Genomic DNA, 25,413 nt, shown 5'->3' on the forward strand with positions numbered 1-25,413 from the left:
CTTCTTCTAATGTCATGTCCATCTTGTTCATTTCCCTGGAAAATACTGAGGCAAAGTAACTAATACATATTTCTGCCATTTCACTGTCATTACCTGTGAATTTATCTTGTGCATCCTTTAATGGCCCTGTCCCTATCTGGATTTGTTTTTTGTTATTTATGTGTTTGTAGAATATTTTATTATTTTTTTCTATATTCCTCAATAATTTAATGTTGTAGTTCCTTTTTGCTTCCCTATTTTCTTTACTTCTTTCCTAACCTCTTTGTATTCCCTTTTGCCATCTTTTCCTTTGTTGAGCTGAATTTTTGGCTTTTTGCGATTTTACCCATTTCCGGGCACCAATCGCGGCAAAATCAAAAATTTAGTGCCGGGTTAGCGTTAGCGCCAGAGTGCGCAACTTTTGATTAACGAAAGTTCACGAGGAGCATTCGCGCTAACTCCGGTATTGCACAAAACAATTTGTGCGCCGGAGCTGAAAGTTCCGGTGCTAAAATAAACGTCCGTTCTGCGCATGCGCAATTTTTTTTTCTTTTTTTTTCTTCCCGTGCTTCTGGTCTGCTGTCCGATTACAAACGCAAATGCAGGGCATCGCCGCACGCATACACAGTACACCCAGGGCTGAATCAGCCATTTTAAAATTGGATTTTGATCATGGAGGAGGAGGATTGTGGACAGTGTGCTAGGCGATTTAGCCAAGAGGCTAACGAAGCTCTCATGGGGGCTGTGGAGAGAAGATGGCAAGAATTATATCGGAGGGGTGGATCTAGACCCCTGTCAGCTATTTTTAATCGAATATGGGGGGAAATCGCTGAGGAGGTCTCTGCCTCAGACACAGTGGCCAGGAATGGGAAACAGTGCCGAAAAAAGTTCAATGATCTTTGTAGGGTCGTTAGAGCGAGTATAATTCTTATTGATGCACCCCTTCATTACTTCAATTATAAATCTGACACACTATTTGCTCTCATGCTGTTGCTGTCTCTCAGCACTCCTAAAATGCATGACACGTAGGTAGGCTTCGTTTGGCATGAATGATCTTTACACATTATTAAGATTGCTTTCTGAGATCTCATAAGATGTTTCCACACTTCAATGTCCTCCTGATGAACCACGTGCAACTTCCAAGGCCATTAAATAGAGACTCTATTACATTCAGACAGTTTGTATAAGTGATTTGGTGGCTATCTGTGTGTGCCACAAGAGCAGATGGACCCTCTGGTAACCATTCCCATTTTCATCTTTGCAGGCAAAAAAGTCCCATAACCGCCGTGAGCAGGTGAGGACAGGTGGCAGTCCACCTCAGACCCTGCCACTCCCTGACCTTGAGGAGGGAGTGGCAGGCTTCATTGGCATCTCAGGTCGGGCAACTGCCACTGGGTGCGCTGACCCCTGCTTGGATACTGAGGGTATGTCCTTCACACTCCCTGGGCTGGGTTGGGGCAATGCGATTCCGTGTCTGTGGACTAGGGTGGGGCAATGTCATGTAGTGTCTCTGGACTAGGGTTGGGGCAGTGTGATGCAATGTGTTTAGACTAGATATAATGGAATAATGGTGGTCCTTCAAATGAGTCTGTGCTATGCGACCTTCCCCATGTCACCCTGCCCCTCCCCTGCTGCTAACCACTTGTCTGTTGCTTTCTACTTCCACGGCCACAGCAACCCTCAAATCAACTCTCCGTGTCAGGCCAACATGTGGAAGAGTCGGAGGAAGAAGAACAGGATGAGTTCAGAGATCAGCCAACTCTGGGGCAGCTGCAATCTACCCCTCGTTTACCACCAGCACTCACCTCGTCTGAGAACGATGATGTAACTTTCTCGGGGTTTGACATCTCCGAGGCTCCTGGAACTAATGGCGTGCAGCAACTCAGTTCTGGGGTCGAATCCCATATGCTATCTCTCTGGAGGGTGAGTCGGCAAAGTCGGTCTGCTGACAGACAGGCAGACGTGGAACTGGACATGGTGGAACTGTCCAGGGAGAGCATCCACCTCACCTGTCATCTCCTTGATGTCTCTTGGGTAGGATTCTCGCCGCCATCGAGATTCTCACTGCGACCATTACGGAGGTAGAGTCACAGATTGTCGGTGCGAGCCGTGAAACCTGTGAGGCCATCAGTGCCCACACGAGGCTGGTGGCCCCCAGCAGTGACACTGGAGTCCCGGAGAGTGTGGCGTGAAGCCTTGCCGAATATGGTGCATCACAGGCACAAGCTCTGCTTCAGCTTAGGCAGATGATGCAGTCCATAAACCCTTCCGCCACACTCTCTGCGTTCCCCACTGCGTTCTGCACACACAGACTCACACCACCAGTGACTGTCGACGCCGATGACCAGTCAGTCGACCAGTCAGAAGTCGGTCCTTCCATACCAGCTGGTCTAGTGTGTCCCCAGACGGTGTCTTCAATGTCTCTCCACCCAACACAGCAGCACTCTGGCAACTTTGCTGCATGCCAACTTGGTGCCACTTTGGGTAGGAGCAGCAGGCGAAGGAGGAGGATAAGGTAAGGGGAGGAAGAGCTGATGGTAAAAGGTAGTGGGGCAGGGGTTGCTGCATTATGTTCTGCATTCAGTTGTTTATATTGTTGTTGTTGTTGTTAAATAATCACACTGCTGCATGCAGATAATTGATGTTATTTTATTAAAGTTTCAAAGTTTCAAAATGTAGTTATCAAAGTTATAAAAGTTTACAATGTTTCATAAATTCTTTTGTTCATCTTAACCATTCCTGTGCAGTGTCTCATTTGCAGATTAAAAGGGGAAATCGTCAACATGGTGAGATAGCGTGGCCAGGCAATGGTCAAACGTGCCGTTCACTCTTCAAGCAAAGCGTTCAATTATGAACTATTGATGTAAGGCTTTTGCAGCGCCGAAATTTCCACAATGCGTCCCTGTGGTTGTGGTGGGGGTGGTGGTGGTATGGGTTCCTCACCAGGCTCCTCTTCCTCATCTGGCTCCTCCTCCTCTTCCTCCTCCCCCCTCTCCTGAGGTGGTCCTGCAATTCCCATTGGTAAATCCTGTCCCCTCATGATGGCTAAGTTGTGTAGCAGGCAGCACACCATAATGAACTCAGAGACCTGCTGAGAGGAGTATTGCAGGCAGCCTCCAGAGTGGTCCAGGCATCGGAAGCGCTGCTTACGCACTCCAATTGTCAGTTCGATGATGCCCATGTGGCTGCATGGCTCTCATTAAAGTGATACTCGGCTTCTGTCTGAGACATCCTCACTGATGTCTGAAAGGACCTTCACCTCTACGGGCAGTGCAGTCCTGTTGTCACTGGTAGGCTGTGGGTCTGCCTGTATGAGCTGGCAAATCTCTGTGACCACCTCTTTTTGAAAGCGCACCCTTCTAACGCACTGTTCCTCAGAGAGCTGCAGGTATGAGTGATGTTCCCTGTAAACTCATGGGGAGTAAGGCTTCCTCCCCATACGTCTGTGACCTCTTTGATTATGTTGAAAATGCTCATCAATAAGCCTTCTTCCAGCTCAACGCCATATAAATATAGCAGCCAAGATTAATGGCTGACATAGTATGGCCTCCATCTTTTAAAATGTCCTTAAATGTCCTTTAAAACAAACTATAAACTCACAAACTTCACAATCAAAAATATGCAGTAATGCAGCGTTCTTCACCCAATGCATTAATCACTCAGAACTCCAACTTTCTCCTTCATTTTCAAAATGGTGCCATTAGTGCTTGGTCTAACTGCTTTTTGCTGGTAGGTTCCCGGGTGGATGCTAAATTGGGCGATAGGCTCGAAAGTTCCGCCCGGGGCGCTAGCACAGCGATGCACGATGATTTACATCATCTAAACGGTGAAAACTGTGGGCAGGTGCTAAGTTTTAGCGTCGCCACAAAGCCATTGCTGAAAATTCTGCCAGGGCGCAAAATCTTGTGCGCCTCATTTCATACCAAAAAAAAAAATCATTTTTGCATCCCGCCCAGGCGCTAAGCGGTGCGCAAATTAGCCGAAAATCTAGCCCCTTGTCTCTGTACTCAGTGTATGCCCTTTAGTATCAATTTTACCCTTATCTCTTTATTCATCATGGTGTTTCATTTTTGGCTAGTTCTTGTTTTTTAGTGGAATATATTTCTCCTGAACTCTATAATCATTTTAAATATTTCCCATGCTGTTCTTTTCTTTGTCAATTTATTTTCCACTTTACCTTCCCTAGTTCCATTCTTGTCCACTCAAAATGTACTTTTTTCTAATCTATTACTTTGATCTTAGTCTTACTTATATCTTTCTCAATCATTATTCTGAACCTTATGTTTTGATCGCTATTGCCTAGGTGTTCCCCTACCCTTTCATCTATTTTCTGTTCTGCTCTATCAATCATTTCCCATTACTAGATCCAGTCATGATTTATCTCTTGTTGTGCTTCTTATGTACTGGGTTAGAAAGCAGTCCTGAACACACTGTAAAAACTCAATTTCCTTTGCCCTTTTCCTTACTCTTCTTGCCTGTTTATTTGGGGGTAGTTGAAATTTCCCATGATTATTATGCTATGTCTTTTACTCATTTCATAAATTTGCCTACATAATTCTTCCTCCACTTCCCTTCCATTATTAGGTGGTCTGTAGATTACCCCTTTAATGTGATTGATCCTTTTTTTAAAAAGCTTAGGATGCATAGCAGGAAAGCAGAGCATATACTAAAGCCAGATGCTTAAATAGCCATACATCCATTAAGGAAAGTGCCAGTCATACTTCATTATAAAGTTTGTGATGAGCTCAATAGAATGGAGAATCTTGGTACAAGAAAATCAAAGTGCCAAGATAGTGAGTCAATAATAATAGTGACAGTAGTTAAGATAAGCAATGAATGAGCAAGAATATACCTTGACCCTACAGATATAAATAAAGCCATAAAAAGAGAATATTTTTCAATGTAAATCATGGTGGAAGAAATGTCACAATTATCAAATGGCAAAACCTTTAGCGTACTTGAAGCAACTGGTCAATACAATTGGATGAATTGTGTACCTTTTCATAGTCCTTTTGGCAGATACTTGTTTACCGGAGTGCCCTTTGAAATCACCTCACCTTCAGAAATATTCCATCACATAATGCCACAGATTCAAGCTAACACTGAAGAAGTGGAAGTTATTAAAGATGGTAACCCTGAATTTCCATGGGGATTGTCCCAATCACCTGCCATAACTTCGATAGGCAGAACTACTGGAGAAATAGCAGCTACACCATTTTTCCGAACGTTCCCCTGATCTCCCCCCAAAGATTGGGCAACATCTATGGAATATTCAGGACTATTATCCTGATTTGGGAAGAAAATGAACAGAAATATAACCAAAATGTGGAAAATTCCCTATAACGAGTATGAGAGTACAATATCAAGCTGAATATGAATACGTACAAGTTCAACATACAAGGAGATTTATGCTCACCATATATTGCCAAGTGGGTGAAGCATGCGCCATGCATGATCTGCCTAGTTGTACCAGATGGTGTAGCAGAAAAGATAAGAACAGAATTATTTTTGTAGAGCCAGGAGCAGCAGACCAGGGACGCCTGAACCATTTAGTGGACTAGGTCTCATTCGCATGCTGTTGGCAAGCAGGATGCCACAGGCGCACACCTCAGTATATTGCACCAGCCCCAGGCCTGTTCAATATCAAGCGGCCCAGAAGTCAAGCTGGCCATCAGGCAGGTCGGTCCAGAGGTGAGGAACCAATCACAAGTGGGAGGGAGCCTGGCATGGCAGTTGCTCATACTATTCTTCTGGTGTCCGGAGGCGCACTGTCTGCTGCTCCTGGCCCTACAGAAATAATTCTGTTCTTACATTTTAGGACCTTTTCTGCTACACCATTTGCTACAACTCGGCATGGCACAACTCGGCATGCCACCCAGTTGTCCCTCAAAATTGCACCGAGGTCCTATGTAGGTCATAAGACTCTGATTTGCCTGCATTAACAAGAGCTGTGCATGAATCAGATAGGCACCTGAACCACCTAGCAGAAGGTACTGGGCATATGGTGGTAATCAGAATCCGAGCGGGAACAGGACAGTACATGTTTCTTTTTCACTGTGTGGGCTGAATTAAAATAGGCCTTAGGGAGTCAGTTACATGGGATAGATACTCACAGCAATGAGCTTAAGGCCAGTGGACAAAGCTGGAATCACATGAAAGTTTTCAAGAACTGCAATGCCTGGTGATAAAAATCCCAGTGATAAAATACTACACTCTGACCATTCAGGAATAATATCCATAGTGTGTGCCATACAAGACTTACAGCAATTCAATTCAGCTGTTCCCAAATACAAAACTAACTTGCAGCTGTAATTTGCATGTTGAAAGTTCCATCAATATATGTATGTGAGAAATGTTGCAGGAAAAGTGATCATGAAACTTTTGAGACAATTAAGAAAAAGCCTCTAGAGGAAACCTGTCAAGACTACAGAGCATAATGGGCCGTAATTTGTGGCCCCTACGGGTAAGTACGAGGTACACACGCATCCATAGGAGCCATGCAAATTCCGGGCTTTTACACGCGAAGCCTATGCGCAAAAACGTGGAACTTGCAAGCTATCAAGAATCTTCTTGACAAATCGCACAAATCCCGGGAAAAGGGCATCCGCTGGTGCAAACTTCTGCCCAATGAATGCTTGTGAAATTCTTATGCCTGGCTTCTTTTACCAGCGTAAGAGCTTAAAAAAAGCCAAAATTAAAATGTTATCAATAATTTGTGAAATAAGGCAAGTTAATTTTTAGCCCTGTTAAAACATGTAAATTTATTTTTCAAAAAATTTACATTTTTGTTTTAAATATTAAATTCAATGCCATTTTAATTGATTTTAAATATGTGATGTTTTATTTATTTGAAGTGTAGAAATATTTTTGGGGTATTCCCATTCATGCTTATGGGTACATACGGAATCCCCATAAGCATGAATGGGGATCCCCTTCTGTCATTCGTTACGCTATCCCACATAATCCCAGGGGCACTTGCGAATCACCTGCGTCCCTGGGATACGTGGGCCTCTAACAGCGGGTACCTGGAGAGGCTCAGGACCGCGAGTCTCCTGGACCACCAGGTATACAGGCATTTTATTTGCAGATCGGAGGCATCTTCCCGGTAAGCCTCCGACTGCAAATTCAAGGCAATTATTTAAGTTGCAAAAGTAGAATTTAACAGTAGAATATAAGTAAGTTTAGGAAAACTAGAGCATTCTGGACACATTTGTAGGAAAGCTAGTTATTTTGGCCATACTGCAGGCAATCGAGCAAAACTAATAGGGTTATTTTGAAATCTGTGCCACAAAGGATTCATATGCGCTTGTATCAACTGTGGTCCAACAAAACTATATATTGATAGAGTGACTAATATGTTGTGGGTCTTGTTACGAATTCATGGTTGCTGTATATACGGTCCTGGATCCAGTGCCGCAAAAGACTTCATGACCACATGAAGTCAGGAAAGGTGAGTGCAATGCCACATTCAACTGGAACCTGATGTGCATGTCACCCCAACTCCATCACTTTGCCTTTCCATGCCGACTTCTGCACATCATTCCTCACACCAACCTACCTTACAAGATGCACCCATACCTCACTCTCTGTGCACCTTCTCACATCCCCATTTGACTAACCGCCACTGAAACTTACCCTCATCCTATTGCAATCATAGGAAATAACGCCACAGAAGGAGGCTATTTGGAAATGTCGTGCCACTCCCTCAGTCACCCTCTGCAGATGTAGCTCATCCATTGCTTACACTCATTCCATCACTCTCACTCAAAGTTCCCTTCTTTCCCTCCTTGCAGGAGAAGAAGTAACGAACTGGAGATCGCCCTCCAATTTACACCAACTTGACTCCAGCAGAAACATAGAAACATAGAAAATAGGTGCAGGTGTAGGCCATTTGGCCCTTCGAGCCTGCACCACCATTCAATAAGATCATGGCTGATCATTCCCTCAGTACCTCTTTCCTGCTTTCTCTCCCTACCTCTTGATCCCCTTAGCCGTAAGGGCCATATCTAACTCCCTCTTGAATATATCCAATGAACTGGCATCAACAACTCTCTGCGGCAGGGAATTCCACAGGTTAACAACTCTCTGAGTGAAGAAGTTTCTCCTCATCTCAGTCCTAAATGGCCTACCCCTTAGCCTAAGACTGTGTCCCCTGGTTCTGGACTTTCCCAACATCGGGAACATTGTAGCGCATCTAACCTGTCACGTCCCATCAGAATCTTATATGTTTCTATGAGATCCCCTCTCATCCTTCTAAACTCCAATGTATAAAGGCCCAGTTGATCCAGTCTCTCCTCATATGTCAGTCCTGCCATCCCGGGAATCAGTCTGGTGAACCTTCGCTGCACTCCCTCAATAGCAAGAACGTCCTTCCTCAGATTAGGAGACCAAAACTGAACACAGTATTCCAGGTGAGGCCTCACCAAGGCCCTGTACAACTGCAGTAAGACCTCCCTGCTCCTATACTCAAATCCCCTAGCTATGAAGGCCAACATACCATTTGCCTTCTTCACTGCCTGCTGCACCTGTATGCCAACTTTCAATGACTGATGAACCATGACACCCAGGTCTCGTTGCACCTCCTCTTTTCCTAATCTTCCGCCATTCAGATAATATTCTGTCTTCGCGTTTTTGCCCCCAAAGTGGATAACCTCACACTTATTCACATTATACTGCATCTGCCATGCATTTGCCCACTCACCTAACCTGTCCAAGTCACCCTGCAGACTCCTAGCGTCCCCCTCACAGCTCACACCGCCACCCAGTTTAGTGTCATCTGCAAACTTGGAGATATTACACTCAATTCCTTCATCCAAATCATTGATGTATAGTGTAAAGAGCTGGGGTTCCAGCACTGAGCCTTGCGGCACCCCACTAGTCACTGCCTGGCATTCTGAAAAGGACCCATTTATCCCAACTCTCTGCTTCCTGTCTGCCAACCAGTTCTCTATCCACGTCAGTATATTACCCCCAATACCATGTGCTTTGATTTTGCACACCAATCTCTTGTGTGGGACCTTGTCAAAAGCCTTTTGAAAGTCCAAGCACACCACATCCACTGGTTCTCCCTTGTCCACTCTACTAGTTACATCCTTAAAAAATTCCAGAAGATTTGTCAAACATGATTTCCCCTTCATAAATCCATGCTGACTTGGACCGATCCTGTCACTGCTTTCCAAATGCGTTGCTATTTCATCCTTAATACTTGATTCCAACATTTTCCCCACTACTGATGTCAGGCTAACTGGTCTATAATTACCCGTTTTCTCTCTCCCTCCCTTTTTAAAAAGTGGTGTTACATTAGCTACCCTCCAGTCCATAAGAACTGATCCAGAGTCGATAGACTGTTGGAAAATGATCACCAATTCATCCACTATTTCTAGAATCACTTCTTAAGTACTCTGGGATGCAGACTATCGGCCCCGGGGATTTATCGGCCTTCATCCCATCAATTTCCCCAACACAATTTCCCGCCTAATAAGGATATCCTTCAGTTCCTCCTTCTCACTAGACACTCGGTCCCCTCGTACTTCCAGAAGGTTATTTGTGTCTTCCTTCGTGAAGACAGAACTAAAGTATTTGTTCAATTGGTCTGCCATTTCTTTGTTCCCCATTACAAATTCACCTGAAACTGACTGCAAGGGACCTACGTTTGTCTTCACTGATCTTTTTCTCTTCACATGTCTATAGAAGCTTTTGCAGTCAGTTTTTATGTTCCGGCAAGCTTCTTCTCGTACTCTATTTTCCCTCTCTTAATTACACCCTTTGTCCTCTGCTGAATTCTAAATTTCTCCCAGTCCTTAGGTTTGTTGCTTTTTCTGGCCAATTTATATGCCTCTTCCTTGGATTTAACACTCTCCTTAATTTCCCTTGTTAGCCACGGTTGAGCCACCTTCCCCATTTTATTTTTACTCCAGACAGGGATGTACAATTGCTGAAGTTCATCCATGTGATCTTTAAATGTTTGTCATTGCCTATCCACCGTCAACCCTTTAAGTATCATTTGCCAGTCTATTCTAGCCAATTCACGCCTCAAACCACTGAAGTTACCTTTCTTTAAGTTCAGGACCCTAGTTTCTGAATTAACTGTGTCACTCTCCATCTTAATAAAGAATTCTACAATATTATGGTCACTCTTCCCCAAGGGGCCTCGCACAAGAAGATTGCTAATTAGTCCTTTCTCATTACAAATCACCCAATCTAGGATGGCCAGCTCCCTAGTTGGTTCCTCGACATATTGGTCTCGAAAACCATCCCTAATACATTCCAGGAAATCCTCCTCCACCACACTGCTACCAGTTTGGTTAGCCCAATCAATATGTAGATTAAAGTCACCCATGATAACTGCTGTACCTTTATTGCATGCATCCCTAATTTCTTGTTTGATGCTGTCCCCAACCTTACTACTACTGTTTGGTGGTCTGTACACAAATCCCACTAGCGTTTTCTGCCCCTTGGTATTCCACAGCTCCAACCATACCGATTCCACATCATCCAAGCTAATGTCCTTTCTTACTATTGTATTAATTTCCTCTTTAACCAGCAATGCCAACCCACCTCCATTTCCTTTCTGTCTATCCTTCCTAAATGTTGAATACCCTTGGATGTTGAGTTCCCAGCCTTGGTCACCCTGGAGCCATGTCTCCGCGATGCCAATTATATCATACCCGTTAACTGCTATCTGCGCAGTTAATTCGTCCACCTTATTCCTAATGCTCCTCACATCGAGGCACAGAGCTTTCAGGCTTGTCTTTCTCACACACGTTGCCCCTTTTAGAATTTTGGTGTAATGTGGCCCTTTTTGCTTTTTGCCTTAGGTTTAGGTTTCTCTGCCCTCCACTTTTACTTTTCTTCTTCCTATCTTTTGCTTCTGCCCCCATTCTACTTCCCTCTGTCTCCCTGCATAGGTTCCCATCCCCCTGCCATATTAGTTTAACTCCTCCCCAACAGCACTAGCAAACACTCCCCTAGGACATTGGTTCCGGTTCTGCCCAGGTGCAGACCATCCGGTTTGTACTGGTCCCACATCCCCCAGAACCGTTCCAATGTCCCAGGAATTTGAATCTCTCCCTTATGTAGCACTCCTCAAGCCACTTATTCATCTGAGCTATCCTGCGATTCCAGTCTGACTAGCACGTGGCACTGGTAGCAATCCTGAGATTACTACTTTTGAGGTCCTACTTTTTAATTTAGCTCCTTGCTCCCTAAATTCGTCTTGTAGGACCTCATCCCATTTTTTACCAATATCGTTGGTACCTATATGCACCACGACAACTGGCTGTTCAGCCTTCCTTTTCGGAATGCCCTGCACTCGCTCCGAGAAATCCTTGACCCTTGCACCAGGGAGGCAACATACCATCCTGGAGTCTTGGTTGCGGCTGCAGAAACGTCTATCTATTCCCCTTACAATTGAATCTCCTATCACTATCGCTCTCCCACTCTTTTTCCTGCCCTTCTGTGCAGCAGAGCCACCCACGGTGCCATGAACTTGGCTGCTGCTGCCCTCCCCTGATGAGTTATCCCCCTCAACAGTACTCAAAGCGGTGTATCTGTTTTGCAGGGGGATGACCGCAGGGGACCCCTGCACTACTTTCCTTGCACTGCTCTTCCTGTCGGTCATCCATTCCCTATCTGGCTGTGTACCATTTACCTGCGTTAAGACCAACTCACTGAACAGCAGAGGAGGAGGCGCTGCAAATCATTAAAGTTGCAGTGCTGCTAGCGATGGGAGACAGAGAGAGGGGGCCCTCCCAGCAACCTGGTGACAGAATTAAATATACAGCCACATGACATACAACCGTCACTCATGGTGATTGATGTCAACAGCGTGAAATGTCTTCATGTGCAGAATGCTAACGTTGCACATTCTTATCATTACATTTCTAATTCATGCCTTTGCTCTCCCACAAGTCCATCAAGTGCCACCCTCCCCCCACAACCCCACTGTCCAGCCAGAGGAGGAAGACGACTCCTCAGAGGAAGTTCCACTCTCTGAGGTTACATCATCACCAGACCCACGCGCACCCAGACCCATCGCAGATACATGCACCTCGATGGAACAAGTGAGACTTAGAGTAGTGTTGCCATCTGGTATCTTAACAGATCACAAGTGAAGTAAGGATTTGGACTTGATACCAATTGGTTCCAGTAAACCTTTTATTAGTGCACAGCAGAGATCAATACATTTCGTATGTCACAGCAGGAATTTATAGTTCCTGAATGGTTATTACCCGTTCAGTCAATGGACAGAGTAGCATGTGTCGTCTTGTTTTTTTTAGCTAATAAAGTGTTAGGCTCCAGCCCACATTTACGTCCACCTACCCAAGCTCAACATCCTTCTTGGGTTTTCTACTTTTGCGTTTGAATGTTCACAATCCCTCTTCTGTTATCGTTCAAAGTTCTGATTATCTGACTAAATAACTCCAATCGTTTTTGTTCACATAAGTTTAAACTATTGTTTTTTTGCTGAACAAACAAGTCCGCAAATCGTAAGTTCAACGCACGTAGACACGTCCTCATTTTGTCCGACATCTTGAACAAGCATGCTCCAGTGGCCCCGCCTTTTGTTCCTCTTGACCTGTCTGTGACATAGGCTTCACAACAACTGTATTCTTTAACCCTTTACAGTAAGCAAGAGTAGATGGTGGAGACAAGGCCAGCAGTGCAAAGTCCTCGCCGGAGGACACAGGATGCTCCCAGCTATGCTCAGCTGGATGTAGATGATGAATCTCGGGGGCTGTCGACAAAGAGGTTGATCTTAGAGGAGCAGCAATAAATGTGCGAGGCTCTGGCAGCTTTTCCAGCCGTGATGTGCTCGATTGCTGGGAGAATGGAGGAGTCCGTCTCCAACATGGACAGCACCATGTCGCAGGCGATGGCAACGATGTGCTGTTCCATGGAAAGGATGGCCATCTGCATGGAGCAGCAAATATTCCAGTCAAATGAGAACATGCTTGCTGTGAACAACAGATTGCAGATGCTCATTGAACTCATCTCTAGGAGGGATACCAAAGTAGACTTGGGCATTCATGCTCACTTGCTAGCATTGAATTGCGGGTGGCCCATGAGAGGGATGATAGTGAGAGGGGACGTGGAAGTGGGGGCTCCTCTCAAAGCGTTCTCACATCTCCCCCATTGCCTCCCACATGCCGCCTTGGATCCCAATGTCCCTGAACAGTTGCAGGAGGAGCGGTCTTTGGTGAGGCCCTCAAGGGCCCTAAAACCCAGAAGACATCTGCCAAAAGTGTCTGTGCAGTCGCAGCAGGGAAGTGAGCAGCCTGCCTCTACCTCTGCTGAAGCCATAGGGGTTGCACCTCGTAGAAGCATGCAGAAAAGAAAAAAGACACAATCGTAGATACACAAGGGTATGCACATGGGTGTTTGCCAAAACGTTAGTGTAAAGTTTCAGTTCTATTTATGACGCACATAAATTTATTTCTTTGCACTACTTTCCCACTTTGTCCATTTTTGCCTGCTACCTGGTGTCATATATCCTACATGGCTACTGTTGGTACTATCAATAGGTGTGCCACCAGAGGGCACAGCAGTGGGAGACTTGTAGGTTACCTGTACAGGTGTGCCTGGCCTAGTATAAAAGGCAGGCCACCAGGTGTGATCCTCACTCTGGAGTTAACTATTAAAGGACTAAGGTCACTACAGTTCAAGTGCAACACATTGCCTCATGGAGTCATGACTAGAGCATCTAGGGACACAACAATTGGTGACAAGATTACGAACTTTCACGCGGAAATGGCTACCCTTGGTACGTTGCAGCAGTTCGCTGATTGTGATGCCTTTGTGGAGCGGCTAGAACATTTCTTCACAGCAAACGACTTGACAGGAGACGACCCGGCCACACTGGCTGATAAGTGCCGCGCTATCCTGCTGACTAGTTGTGGGCCCAACGTCTATGGCCTCGTCAGGGACTTGCTGGCACCAGCAAAGACAACGACCAAGTCATATAAGGAGCTCAGAACCCTGATCTATGAGCAGCTAAAGCCCAAGGAGAGCAGTCTCACAGCCAGACAATGGTTCTACACCCACCGACGGCCCAAAGGCCAGGAAGTCGCAAAGTACGCCGCAGACCTCAGGAGGCTGGCAGAACCATGCGAGTTCGGCAACCACCTCAATGAAGCGCTGCGGGACATTTTTGTCATTGGAATTGGCCATGAGGGCCTTCTTCACAAGCTACTGTCGGCAGATACCACAGTCACACTGCAGAAGGTCATCTCTGTGAGCCAGTCATTCATGACCTCGACCTGCGGCTCTAGGCAGATGACTTACCCTCAGGACTCAAACCTGGCAGGTACTGTGCACAGACTGGCGCTGTTTAGAGGTTGGACTGTAGAGCGCGAACCCTCTCAGGGAAGAGAGAACAGGCCCCTGAGTCCCTTAACTCAGAGTCCGCCGAGGGGGGGCTAATCATGTAGCGGAGTTGCAGAGGGAATCACAGGGTTCACCAGTGCCGTTTTAAAGACTATGTATGCAAAGGCTGCAGCACAAAGGGCCACCTCCAGCGAATGTGTAAGAGAAATATGACTCACTGTGTCAATGAAGAGTCTGCAGATGGCCATGAATCCAGCGTGGATTATGAATCGATAGGCAGAGTGGCAGCCCAGACCCACGGGGATGTACATAGCATGTTTACCTGCACCACCGAGTGTTCCCTGCTTAAGATGGAAGTCGAGATAGAGGGAGTTCCAGTCTTCATGGAAGTGAACACAGGGGCGAGCCAGTCAGTGATGAATCAAGGAGCCTTTGAGAGGCTATGGGACAATCTGGCTGAATGACCCGAGTTGGTTCCGGTTCAGGCAAAGCTGCGCACCTACACAGATGAAATCATCCCAGTCGTTGGTAGCACAAATGTAAAGGTACTCCATGATGGCACGGTGCACAAGTTACCTCTGTGGATTATTGCAGGTGATGGACCGACGCTGCTCGGCAGAAGGTGGATGGAGAAGATCCATTGGAAATGGGGAGACTTCACCCCTCCAGCGATCGAAGCCCTCTGCGCTCCGAGCAAAGCAAGCCCTCACCTGAGGTTGGATCTGGCACCAGAGAGCAGACCAGCACGGCACCCGAGACACTGACCGCTCAGCACGACTGCGTGGAGATGATCCAGCTGAGACGACCCGAACGCACCTTCCAGGTTCCAGTGGCAGCACTCCGGAGGAAGAAAATCGGATCCAAAGGCGACTTCCAAGCTTGGAGGCAGAACCCGGGGAGAAGAGGATCACCGCAGTCGACATCGTGGATAGAGGAAAGATGGTGCCCAAACCACGATGGATGAACTGAACTGTGAGGCGCTGAAGACAATGTTGGCCGCGGCCAGACCACGAGGTGCAGTGCTGATGGAGCAACACGTGGCACCAAATGGAGAAGTGGATTGGGGTAAAGAAAGCAAGGCTCTCTTAAAGGAGGCCGGCAACCCACCACAATTAAAGGGACAGTTCCACACAATTAAGCAATGTAACAGTAATTGTAAGTCAGAAAACAAAAGTGTATGGTTCATGTAAAATGTGTAAATGATAATCCGAATTGTATATACGCAACCAGCGAAGAAAAAATCGCGCGATTATGTAAAATGTGTAATGGATGATCTGAACTATGCACATACAACCAGTGAGAAAAAGTCGCGCAATCGCATTCGGACCCACAGTGTGTGCAGCACAAGTTGTGAAAAGTAGTGAAAAGGGGTTCAACTGCATGCGGTCAATACAGCGGGCAGACGCCCATTGGGAAAACACAGGTCCAGCGAGCTACTCAATGCTGCAGCCTGTGTCCCGGGGACCAGAGTAATGCACCATGGAGTGTGGCCACAAGCAGCTGATACACACGAGCTGCAGAGCAAGCGATCTCAGCAGGGCAACGGCACCGGTATCGATACCATCCCCCTGATTGGTTCCACCTCTCAGGCACCCGATGGCACCAACTGCCACGAGCCTAAAGGAGCAGAGGGCACTAAGGCGCAGTCCCCAGACCCCATCGCCACCAAGGCCATACCCGTAAATGTAGGGTTCACTCGCCACAGTTCCTCAAAAGGTAACAGGCACCAGCCAGGATCCCAAACCAAACGACACTCGGGCTAACGAGTCAGCAGTTCCCTGTGCACTGCTCGACGACAGCTCCTCAGGGAACAGCTGTGACCCAGGGCGCAAAGAAAGAACAGGGAGGTCACAGACATCTGTGAACCGGCCCAACGCTAGGGACCACGGCAACAGCCCCGAGAGCAGGATACGCGAGCCAACCGGGTTCCCACTGCCAGCACCGGGCACTGAGCCACCACCAGACTGCAGGGACACAACCCAGCAGCTCTGGAACTAGCTTGCCCTCATGCACCGGTCACTGCATCAATAAGGCATCTAAAGTACTTGTCATACCACGGAACCACAAAAACAATGCAAAACCCATTTTCCTGAACGTGAATGTACATCACTGCTAGGAGCCCCAGCCATAATCAATGTGGCGGGGTGGGGGGAGAATGGAGTGGTCAGGGACACACACACGAACAGCAACCACCAGCACGTTACAGTACCAACCACTCACCCAAGATTGAAGTGACCTGCCAAGGGTCAACCAGACAGAGCCCACATAGAGCTAAGCCCAGAGCACAGTCAATGCAGAGGCGATTTGTACTAAAGGCTCAGGGGGTAATGATGTCATGTATCCTACATGGCTACTGTTGGAACTATCACAGGTGTGCCACCAGAGGGCACAGCAGTGGGAAACTTGTAGGTTACCTGTACAGGTGTGCCTGGCCCAGTATAAAGGGCAGACCACCAGGTGTGATCCTCACTCTGAAGTTAACTAATAAAGGACTAAGGTCACTACAGTTCAAGTGCAACACATTGCCTTGTGGAGTCATTACTAGAGCATCTAAGGACACAACACCTGGGAAGTGGCTTTGTCACTTGGACTGAATGGTGAGACATTCCTTAACCTCAAGCAATGGGGGTTTGGTTGACAGGAATAGCTTGGTCATTTTAGGACTGCTTTGTGGCGTTGTTGGGTGTCTTGTGGGAAGTTGGTACAGAATCTGGGAGCCATACGGGTGCACTGGTGCAAGTTAAGTAAATGGGGCCATTATGAGGCCATCCTGGGCCTCCCGGGCAGCAATATGCGCCGCTGCTGGTGGCATCTCTGCCTTAGATTCCTCCTCCGAAGAGGCTGTGTGCGCTCTGCGCCTTGCTCCTCCTGCAACTCCAATCGTCGCTGCTGCGCTATGTTGTGCAACACGTAGCATACAACGATAATTCTGGAGACCCTGGCTGGCGCATACTAAAGGACTCCTCCAGATCTGTCAAGGCATCTAAAGTGCATCATCAACATGCCGATTGCTTGCTCTATGACACATCTGGTGGACATGTGGCTATCATTAAAACACTCCTTGGCCTCAATGCTTGGCCTCCTCAACTATGTCATCAGCCACGTCTTCAGTGGATAGCCCTTGTCTCCAAGCAGCTAGCAAGTAAGTCTGTTTATAGGTGTGAAGAGCTGAGGGAGAGTGGGCTGGCACAGCACAAGAGTCATGAAAGCTGTCAAGAAATCTGGCACACACAATCATGATCTTTTTGTAGTTGCAGACGAGCTGCACATTGAAGCCTGGTAAGGCGTGTCCACCAGGACTTCTGGGCAACAGGTCTTCTTCCAGCAAGCTACAAATGTCTACGACGACCTGGCATGATAGCCTGAGCCTCTTGAAGCACTGCTAAGCAGTCATGTCCGGGAAGCTCATCCTCTGCCTGTATACCCTATGTTGGGGGTATCGCCTCCAGTGCTGATCCCCTCTCTCCTGTGGCTGCTGGTGTTGTTGCTGTTGCTGCTGGCGTGGCTGGTGTTGTTGCTGCTGGGGCTCATCTTGATCGGAATCTAATGTCCAAGATGAAACAGCATAAACAGCACACAGGCTGATCTGATGGATGCCTGGTGAAGTGGAGATCAGAGGCACAATCCTCCAATATAGTGAGAGTGACTTGCAATGTGTGTGAGAGTGGCTTCCGAAGTTGCAGAATTCACCTGCAAACTCCTGAAAGCAAAATCTCTGCACAAAATGGTGTCAGCAAGAGCCTTTCCCTTAGACAAGGAAGCGGGTGTAAGGTGTGAGTATTTACGTGCTTTTTCCAGCTGTCACTTAATGAACTAGCACAATGCACACTGAGTCGCGCCTCTCCTTCACAGGCGAGCTTCCCGTGGTCCGTGAATCCCATGCACAACCAGTTAAAGATGAAACCTCACATTATAAAGGCTGTTAAGGAACTCTAAACGAGCAGGTAGCTACCTCAATGAGGTCGACGCCTCTCCCGAGCGGGTCTGTGGTGCGCCTTGAAACATGTCCCAGTGAATGCCAGAAGTCGGTGGGATGACAGCAGGTTCCCGATGCGCTATCAATTTCAGAGCTTTTAGCTGCCAAACCCGCAAGCTCTGTAATGTGAAAATTCCAGCTAATGAGTGAGAGATGTGTAATGTCTGTAAGCTTGTAATGCTTGTAGCGCCACACTGTGGATGTGGACGTATTGTGTACTGCAGCTGCATAGTTAATCATTAAACAACAGGCAGCTTTCCAGAGTTCCGAGAGAGCAGCCTGCATGTTAGGAAGCTGTGTGTGCTGTGTTCCGTGAAGATATCACATTTGGCGACCGAGGATGAGATTTTTCGGAAGTTTAAAGCTTAAATTTTGTTGGTGAAGGATTCAGCCAGCCGACAGAAGACTTTGAAAGTTTCTGTCTTTGAAAAAAAAGCTACAAAATCCAAGGTAAAAAAACAGCACACGGTGTGAACAGCTAGAGATTAAAATGGCAGGTTTATTGGGATATTTGGGTGAATATAGACACGACCGGGAACGTTTTAAAGCGTATGTGGATCGGCTAGAAATGTAATTCACTGCAAATAACATAATTGAAGTTCCAGACAATGCAGTCTAGAACCGGGCTGTGTTGGAACGTAAGAAAGCGATTTTCTTATCGGTGGCAGGACCTGCATTATACGAAACCCTTGTAAATCTGTTTGCGCCTGACGAGCCAAAGGACACAACGCTTAAAGAGATTTTAACGAAGCTGGAGCAGCACTATAACCCCAAACCGTTAGATATTGCTGAAAGCTATCGTTTTGGGATTCGGAATCAAAAGGCGGATGAAAGTATTGCTGATTACATTACAGTATTAAAAAAGCTATCGATGCGCTGTAATTTTGGAAACTTTCAAAACCGAGCATTACGGGATCGTTTTGTTTGTGGGGTGAAAAATGATGCGATCAGAAGGAAGTTATTGACGACAGATGACTTAACTTTTGAGATTGCTTGTCAGACAGCGAGGTCGATGGGCATGGCTGAACAATATTCCCGAGAATTAAATAATGATTACGGTTATCAGTCAACCGAGGTAAATCACCTACAGGTTCAAAGTAAAGACGGCCATGGCTGAAAGTCTCAGAAACTAAAAATTCTAACAGAGCGTCAAAGTCATGCTATAGGTGCCTGGGACAACACATTGCTCAAAGTTGTCCATACATGAAGGCAGAGTGTTTCTTCTGCAGAAAGACTGGACGTCTTGCGAAGGCATGCCGACTGAAGGGTAAACCAGCTTTTAAAACTATGAGTCCAGCGTTCAAAGCTATGAGTCGAAATCCAAAGAGACTACATAGCATGGAAGAAGAACAACAGGACGAGGAGATGTTAGAATTGCACGTCATCAGGAGCACGAGGTTAACGGACAGCGATTCGGAAGGTATCAAAATCCACATAGATGTTGCGGGATTCAAGATACCAATGGAAATTGACACGGGTGCCTCCGTGAGTGTAGTAGCAGAGTCACTGTACCGCGACAAATTGCGTGATTTCCAACTGGAGAAATCCAAGATAGAGCTGCGAGGCTACTCGGGAGAGAAAATTCCAGTAGTAGGCCGTATCACCGTACCGGTGAAATATAAAGATCAATTTCAGAACTTTCCTCTAATGGTAGTGAAAGGAGACAAGACTGCTTTACTCGGAAGAAATTGGTTGAGCTCACTGAAGCTGGATTGGAGTAAGATTTTGTGTGTGGAAGCGGGATTTTCATCAACGGATGAGGTTATCAAGCAGTATCCGAAGGTGTTCTGCGAAATGGGCAGTCCGATCCAAGACTTCAAAGCGAGTGTCAGGGTACAGAAGGACGCTAGATCGGTTTACTACAAGCCACGTTCCGTACCATATGCACTCAAGGAGAAAGTTGAGCAAGAACTCAAAAGACTAGAGACTGAGAACATTATTTGTAAGATAGATCGATGTAATTGGGCTACACCCATTGTTGCTGTACATAAGTCTGATGGTAAAGTAAGATTGTGTGGTGATTATAAGGTAACCGTAAACCAGGTTCTAGAGGGTAATGTCCCCAATACATTGCCGAATATAGAAGATTTGTTCACAACACTGACAGGTGGTCAGATCTTCTCAAAACCGGATCTTACGAATGCCTACTTACAGTTTGAACTAGATGAGGAGTCCAAGTCATGTTTGACCATAAATACTCATCTAGGCCTATATCAGTTTAATAGGCTACCGTTTGGAGTGTCTTCCGCCCCTGCCATATTCCAAGGGGTGATGAACCAGATTTTGCTAGGTATTGAAGGGGTAGTATGTTATTTGGATGACATACTAATTTCAGCACCAAATAGGCAAATTCATAATAAAGTATTGAATGAAGTCCTCAAACGGCTAGAGAAGCACAGAGTACGAGTGTCTGCTCGTAAGTGTGAGTTATTTAAAAATTCAGTGGAGTACTTAGGGTACAGAGTAGACAAAGATGGTTTACATCCAACCATGGAAAAATTGGATGCAATTAGAAATGCACCCACTCCCAGGAATGTCACTGAACTTCATTCATTCTTGGGTCTTTTGAACTATGATGGGAAGTTCCTACCAAATTTGGCTACAGTATTACATCCAATGAATGAACTTTTGAAAAAACAGGTCCAGTGGAACTGGTCAAAAGTATGCGAAACAGCATTCAAGGAGTGTAAAAACAAATTGGTAGAGAGCACCATGTTAGTTCACTACAACATATCTAAGGAGATTAAGCTAGCATGTGATGCCTCTCTGTATGGAGTTGGGGCAGTAATCTCTCATGTATTAAGTAGTGGGGAGGAGAGACCAATTGCTTTTGCTTCACGCACTCTCAGTGCCAGTGAGAGTAATTATGCATAAATTGAAAGGGAAGCTTTGGCATTAATTTTTGGGGTCAAGAAGTTTCACAAATACTTGTATGGTCGTAAATTTACCATCGTTACGGACCGTAAGCCCCTAACAGCAATCCTCCATCCAAAGTTCCCAGTTCCAACATTAGCTGCAGCCTGAATGCAGAGATGGGCTTTGATTTTGTCAGCATATACATATGATATTGAATACAGACCATCAGCTGATCACAGTAATGCTGATACAATGTCTAGATTGCCTTCCCCATCACAGGTTACACCCGATAGGGAAGAAGTGTTTTATTTTTCATACATTGATGAACTGTCAGTCACAGCTGAAGAGATTGGTAGAGCAACCAAACGTGACCCAGTGATGTCAAAGGTGTATGAGTATATTGCAAATGGATGGCCAAATCCAGGAGAGAATCAGAATGAAAGTCTGAGTCCAAGTCAGGAAAACAAAAAGCCTGAAGTTAGAGTGAGTTCAAATGAAAATCAAGGAAATTCCATGAAGGAAAATGTTCCTCAGGATGAGCCTCAAATGAGTGTGAAATCAACACCATGTTTGGAAGGTTCTGTTCGAGAGTGAAGGTATCCTCTTCGAAACAGAAAACAAGTGGTAAAGTTAAATTTGTAAATATGTATAAAAATGAAAGTTATTTATGATGTTTGTTATGATGGCTTTTTCATTAAGGAGGGAGAAGTGTAATGTTTGTAAGCTTGTAATGCTTGTAGCTCCACACGGTGGATGTGGACGTATTGTGTACTGCAGCTGCATAGTTAATCATTAAACAACAGGCAGCTTTCCGGAGAGTTCCGAGAGAGCAGCCTGCATGTTAGGAAGCTGTGTGTGCTGTGCTCTGTGAAGATATCACAAGATGTTTAACAATTACTCAGACTATCTAATAAGAAAGAAAGACTTGCATTTATATAGCACCTTTCATGACCACCGGACATCTCTAAAGAGCTTTACAGCCAATGAAATACTTTTGGAGTGCAGTCATGGTTGGAATGTGGCAGCCAATTTGCACACAAGCAAGCTCCCACAAACAGCAATGTGATAATGACCAGATAATCTTCTTTTTTGTTATGTTGATTGAGGTATAAATATTAGCCAAGACCCTTCTCTGCTTTGAAATAGTGCCATGGTATCTTTTACGTCTACTTGAAAGAGCAGACGGGGCCTCGGTTTAACGTCTCATCCAAAAGACTGTACCTCCGACAATGCAGCACTCCCTTAGTACTGCACTGGAGTGTCAGCCTAGATTTTTTTGTGCTCAAGTCCCTGGAGTGGGATTTGAACCCACAACCTTCTGACTCAGTGGCAAAAGTGCTACCCACTGAGCCACAGCTGACACAATGATGAACCATTTATTGTTTAGACTCTGGAAAAAAAAAACATTGTTTCGTATATTAACCACCCTTTAGCCGGTTAACCCTTGCCACTGGCTAAAGGCCTAGCTCTGTCAAGCCTGTGTTTTTGGCTGTTGTGCAACGGTCACCACACGTTAAAAAAATCCACACACAGGGATCTTCCACCCTTTCAACTGGAGTTCAGAACTGGAATATCGGGTCCTTCATTGAAACATCTGTGAACTCATGTGGAAGCAAGTCATTCTTGTTCGAGGGACTGCCTATGATGATGATGATTATTTAAACTTGCAGACCATGAGCTTGGTGGCAGATTTGAGGGCCTGATCTTCGAACACTCTTTTCCTCAGGCGGCCGAAGATTACACTGGCGCACTGGAGGCGGTGTTGAATCTCGTCAATGTCTGCCCTTGCTGATAAAAGGCTCCCGAGGTTTGGGAAGTGGTCCATGTTGTCCAGGGCCGCGCTGTGGATCTTGATGACTGGGGGGCAGTGCTGTGCGGCGGGGACAGGCTGGTGGAGGACCTTTGTTTTGACCAGGCCGACGTTCCCAGCATTGGAGCACTGACCACACTCGACCAGTTCCGCTGGGCGGGCCACATTGTTCGCATGCCTGACACAAAACTCCCAAAGCAAGCGCTCTACTCGGAACTCCTTCATGGCAAACGAGCCCAAAGTGGGCAGAGGAAATGTTTCAAGGACACCCTTAAAGCCTCCTTGATAAAATGCAACATCCCCACCGATACCTGGGAGTCCCTGGCTAAAGACCGCCCTAAGTGGAGGAAGTGCATCCGGGAGGGCGCTGAGCACCTTGAGTCTCATCGGCGAGTGCATGCAGAAACCAAGCGCAGGCAGAGGAAGGAGAGTGCGGCAAACCTGTCCCACCCACCCTTTCCCTCAACGATTGTCTGTCCCACCTGTGACAGAGACTGTAATTCTCGTATCAGTCAAATAAGAACTCATTTTTAGAGTGGAAGCAAGTCTTCCTCGATTCCGAGGGACTGCCTATGATGATATGAAATGTGCAGAAATACAAATTGCTTTAAAAAAAAAATACATTAAAAGTAACTTTTTTCCAAATCCTTTATGTGGAAATATGATCAAAAAGTCCTGAAACATGACTAAAATAGATAAAGCTAATGAGCTAGTAAAAACCTTGAAAAACTGTGGCATCAGAAAAGATATCTGTTATGATGATTAAACAATCCCACGACACTTTTGGAAGGAGAGCATGGAAGTGTCCTGACCAACAGAGATCCCTCAAAAAAACGTCACCAACACAGATTAACTGATCATTTATCACATTCCTGTTTGCAGGACATTGATGAATGCAAATTGACTGCTGCATTTGCCCACAAAACAAGTGACTACGCTTCAAAGTAATGAATTGGCTGTGAAGTGTTTTTGAATTCCCTGATGATGTTAAAGGCGCCATACTGTTGTACGGTTTTGCTTTTTCTTTCTTAGCTGGGGGACAGCAAAAAGAAGCATAACACTCTGTTAGAAATCTGTTCCTTGTCACAGTTATTAAAATTGAGCAATTTAAGCTTCTGACACATGCCTATTTCATTGATTGACACCTTGAAAAAGAATCCATGTGATGGAAGTGATCATATTGATATCTATGTTCCCTTAAATGGTATTTCCTTAGTGAAAATAAAGATAGTTAAGGTTATGCTGTGGCGACTTAAACCAGAAGATTTTGGGGTGGCTGAGAGGAAAGATTGTATGATAGTTAAATAGTAAAGGAAGTTGTAAAAAGCTTTTGAAGCTGCTCTTCAAAAGTGAAAAGATTCTGAGAGTGAAATTTAGAATGCTAAGAAAGTTAATGTGTTTAATTGAACAAAAGTATCCTTGTGAAGTGTATCATAATTGTTAGTTAATAGTTTAATGTTAGCTGACATTGTTAATGGTTCTCTGTCTCCTCAGGTACTGTCCCCCTCTCCCTCAAATCTGCCATCATCACCCCTCTCCTCAAAAAAACAACCCTTGACCTCTCTGTCCTTGCAAACTACCGCCCCATCACCACCCTCCCTTTCCTCTCCATTGTCCTTGAATGTGTTGTCGCCTCCCAAATCTGTGCCCATCTTTCCCGCAATTCCATGTTTGAATCTCTCCAATCCGATTTCCGCGCCTGCCACAGTACCGAAACGTCTCTCATCAAAGCCACAAATGACATCCTTTGTGACTGTGACAAAGGTAAACTATCCCTCCTCGTCCTCCTTGACTTGTCTGCAGCCTTTGACACGGGTGACCACTCCATCCTTCTCCAACACCTCTCCACCATCGTCCAGCTAGGTGGGACTGCACTCACCTGGTTCCATTCTTATCTATCTAATCGTAGCCAGAGAATCACCTGCAACGCTTCTCTTTCTGCCCTCGCATCGTTATCTCCGGTGTCCTCCAAGGATCTATCCTTGGCCCCCTCCTATTTCTCATCAACATGTTGCCCCTTGGTGACATCATCCAAAAACACAGCGTCAGTTTCCACATGTACGCTGATGACACCCAACTCTACCTCACCACTACTTCTCTCGACCCCCTCCACGGTCTCTAAATTGTCAGATTGCTTGCCCGACATCCAGTTCTGGATGAGCAGAAATTTTCTCCAATTGAATATAGGGAAGACCGAGGCCATTGTTTTCAGTCCCCACCACAAATTGCGTTCCCCAGCCACTGACTCCATCCCTCTCCCCAACTTCTGTCTGAGGCTGAACTGGACTGTTCGCAATCTTGGTGTCATATGTGACCCTGAAATGAGCTTTCGACCACATATCCGCAGCATAACTAAGGCCACCTATTTCGGTAACATCGCCCGTTTCCGCCCTTGCCTCAGCTCATCCGCCGCTGAAGCCTTCATCCGTGCATTTGTTGACTATTCCAATGCACTCCGGCTGCTTCC

The 25,413-nt window shown here is 46.0% G+C and overlaps 2 long non-coding RNA genes across 3 annotated transcripts in view; one reads left to right on the top strand and one right to left on the bottom strand.

Annotated features, from left to right (window-relative positions):
- The window catches only part of LOC139249047 (uncharacterized), a 125,606-nt gene extending 123,077 nt beyond the window's left edge, over positions 1 to 2,529 (top strand). For both annotated transcript variants that reach the window (XR_011591119.1, XR_011591120.1), the window contains one exon: positions 1,654 to 2,529. This is a non-coding gene — a long non-coding RNA (uncharacterized lncRNA). The remainder of the gene's footprint in view (positions 1 to 1,653) is intronic.
- LOC139249036 (uncharacterized) overlaps positions 1 to 25,413 on the bottom strand; it is a 42,705-nt gene that overhangs the window by 15,277 nt on the left and 2,015 nt on the right. The window lies entirely within an intron of this gene.

This window comes from Pristiophorus japonicus, chromosome 2 (genome assembly GCF_044704955.1).
Source record: "Pristiophorus japonicus isolate sPriJap1 chromosome 2, sPriJap1.hap1, whole genome shotgun sequence".
In the NCBI taxonomy this organism is placed as follows: Eukaryota; Metazoa; Chordata; class Chondrichthyes; family Pristiophoridae; genus Pristiophorus; species Pristiophorus japonicus.